Genomic DNA, 3,894 nt, shown 5'->3' on the forward strand with positions numbered 1-3,894 from the left:
CAACTCTTATACCTACATGAAGTCTTATATGCTCAAAAAATTCAGCTAAATTTGGTCTTTATATTTGTTCTTTTAAAGTTAGGATATAATTTATATTTCTCTTATAACTATGTTAAAATTTATCTCATTTCTATATTTTGTGGATCTAGTTTTCTTTCAGATATTTTTATAGTGTTAGACAACTTATTTTATAATTATGATAATACTACTAGTATTTCAGTATTTATGACTCTCAAAAATATGAATATAGATGCAAATATATGACACATTAACTAAGATAAAATGAATAGATTAGCCCGTGAATCACAAAAATAGACCTGTCTAATTATGAACATTGTCTAGCAAGAAAAGCTACAAAAAACCATTTGGCAAAGCTTTAAAAACTGAGCTTCCTTTTCAACTTGTGCACTTAGATATTTATGGTCCTATAAATGTCAAAGCAAGGCATGGTCCTCATATTTCATTACTTACATAGATGATTATACTTGATTTCATCATGTCTATTCGATCTTCTATAAGTTAGAAGCAATAAATTGCTTTAGACATTATATAAACAAGGTTAAGAATAAATTAGATAAAATAATGAATGCCTTGAAAACTAATCAAGGTTGTGAATATTTATCTACTAAATTCAAGGAATTATGTAATAAAAAATAAATAGTGAGACAATTAATAATTCCAAGAACTCCACAACAAAATGGTATAGCAAAAAAAAGAAATCGGACTCTACTAGAATTAGTTAAGTAAATGATGGCGCAAGTAAATCTTCCAATGTCTTTTTGGGCAAATGTTTTGCTAATTGTTGCTTATGCATTTAACCAAATGCCTAATAAATCAATTACTTCTACTGCCTATAAGTTATGAATAAGTACAAAAAACTTATTTAAATCAAATACAACCTTGAGGGCTAGTAGCGTACATCCATGAGTCTTCCCATAAGTTCAGTAAATTAAAACTGAGAGAAAAGAAATGCATTTTTATAAGATACTCTAAACACTCCAAAGGGCATATGTTCATTAGGGAGGATTCTAATGGAATAATGACTGAAATTGAATCTAGAGATGTTACATTTATAAAAGACAATTTTCCTAATAAAAGTGACATTGATAAAAATCTTCACCTATTTTAGATGAAAGAAAAATTAGGAGAAGGTACATTTCAACAACCGTTAGTTGAGTTTCAAGACATAATATCTCTACTTATTCCTGACAGTGGAAACAATGAGAATAAACTCTAACCTATTTCAAATAGTAAGAGCAATAACCCTCAATTGTGAAAGATAAACATCCAAAAGTACCCATGCGATGTTTTGAAATTAAAAAGCAGGTTTTCATAACCACTTCTCAAAAAGGTGGATAACCTAAAAGTACCAAAGAAACTTTTTCATCCCTTGATAAAGAAAGATAGCAAAAAACATTAGAAGAAAAAATGAAATTCATGGAAATAAACAAAGTCTAAAGATTGGTTGACGTGCTAATGGGTTGAAAACCCATTAGGAACAAATGAATTCTCAATCAAAATAAGACATATTAAGAAAAGAATGTGCAAAGAGGAGAAATGCTTATTAAGAAAAGAATTATTAAAGTCAGAATGTCGCTTTGATGATCAATCAAGATAAGTCATGGATAAATACATTTAATAATGACCAGTTCATATTTCTTACGTTCAAATAACTTATGAATATCATATGTGAGTTTTTAATACATGTAAATATCCACAAGTTTGGAGATTGATATATTTTCGGCCACTTCTCTAACTCTAGCTTTCAAGTCTCTATCAAATCTCCATTTGGCTCAAGCCACCATTGAGAATGAAGAATTAGCTCTATGCAAGCCCAAAGATTCATTGCCTTTTCCCCCTTGGCCCACCTTTGCTTATGGGTGCAATGCTATTACTTAGATCTAAAACTCTCATGATCTAATAGGTCTTAAAGATCCAAGAAGTCCTCCTTTGAAGCCCAAGTGAAGTTACAACCATCCATCACTCCATTTTGAAGCCCAAAAAGGTGCTCAAAGCCTAATTGGGAGAGTTGGATGAAATTAGATGAAAGGAAAGCTTTGGTGGAGACAAGAGCCCATTTTTTATGGAATAATAGTGACATTTTGTCTTATTGCATTTATTTATTGTATGGCATGGCTTATATTGTGTGGTTTAGAGTGAATTAAGGGCTACTTTGCTAACACTTATTCCTTCAAATTCAAAGGGAAGATCATTACTTTGCTACCTCTTAGTCCCTAAGAAGCTAATAAGGCTATCAAAGGGAAATAAGCTAGAAGGAAAAGTATGTATATGAATGGGCAGCAAGTAGAAAAGGCTCTTTTGATTTTGTAACCTATCTTTGCATTACTTATACTTAAATGGGAGATCAACACGAGAAGAAAGAAGTTTATCCCTTAGTTTAACCTCTCTTGGTCGAATTCAAATATGTGTTTCCACTAGAGCTTCCATCTGACCTCTCTCCTATAAGAGGCATTAAACATCAAATTAACTTGGTTCTAGGTGTACCATTGCCCAATAAACCAGCCTATAGATGCAATCCCATAGAGACTAAAGAGTTGCAAAGGCAAGTGGAATAATTGATTGAAAAAGGCTTTGTAAGGCCTAGCATGAGTTCATGTTCTATTTTAGCCCTACTTGCTCCCAAAAAAGATAGCTCATATAGCATGTGTGTGGATAGTAGAGCCATTAACAATATAACCATCAAGTATAGGTATCCTATCCCTAGACTTGATGACATGTTTAATGAGTTATGTCTTTTCCAAAATTGATCTAAGGAGTGGCTACCATCAGATAAGGATGAAAGAAGGAGATGAATGGAAGACAACTTTCAAGACTAAAGAAGGCTTATATGAATGGTTGGTTATGCCCTTTGGCTTTTCAAATGCTCTAAGCACTTTCATGAGGCTTATGGATAAGGTACTCAAACCTTTCATTGGCTCTTTTATTGTTGTGTATTTTGATGACATATTAGTGTATAGTAAAACTTGTGATAATCATGTCTTGCACTTGAGGAGTGTCTTTGATGTTTTGAGAAAGAATAAGTTGTATGCAAAGGAAGAAAAGTGTGAATTCTTTGTAGACCAAGTTGTGTTCCTTAGATATATAGTTTCCAAAGATGACATCCAAGTAGATCAATCTAAGGTAGAAACCATTAAAACTTGGCCCCAACTGAAGACTCTTATTGAAGTAAGGACCTTCCATGGCCTTACTTCTTTCTATAGGCATTTTGTGCTGAATTTTAGCACTCGCATGGCTCTCATCACTGAATGCTGAAGAGGAATAGGTTTGAATAGTCCACAATAGCCTCAAAAGCATTTGAAGGAGATTAAAAAGAGGTTATGTGAATCCCCCACTTTAGCCTTACTTGACTTCGATAAAGTATTTGAAGTAGAGTGTGATGCTAGTGGAGTTGGCATTGGGGCAATCCTCACTCAAGCTAAAAGACTCATAGCTTATTTTAGTGATAAGCTTAATGATACAAAGAGGAGATATTCTACTTATGATAAAGAATTTTATGCTATTGTTAAGGCCTTAAATCATTAGAGCTATTACTTAAGGCCTAAGCAATTTATTCTCCATTTAGATCATCAAGCTTTGAAGTTTCTTAGCAGCCAACAAAAGATAAGTGCAAGCCATGCTAAATGGGTAGAATTCCTTCAATCTTTCTCTTTTGTTTCTTTCTATAAGCAAAAAGCTTCTAATGTAGTTAATGATGCATTCTCAAGGAGACATTATCTATTATCCATACTTGATGCACAGGTCCTTGGGTTTCAACTTATGAAAGATTATTATCATGAAGATGAAGAGCTTGGAGAGATCTTGAAGAAGTGTTCAATGGGTGCCTATGAAGATTACGTTGCCCAAGATGGTTTCCTCTTTAAAGGAACCAAATTA

Source organism: Mangifera indica, chromosome 3 (genome assembly GCF_011075055.1).
Source record: "Mangifera indica cultivar Alphonso chromosome 3, CATAS_Mindica_2.1, whole genome shotgun sequence".
Taxonomy (NCBI): Eukaryota; Viridiplantae; Streptophyta; class Magnoliopsida; order Sapindales; family Anacardiaceae; genus Mangifera; species Mangifera indica.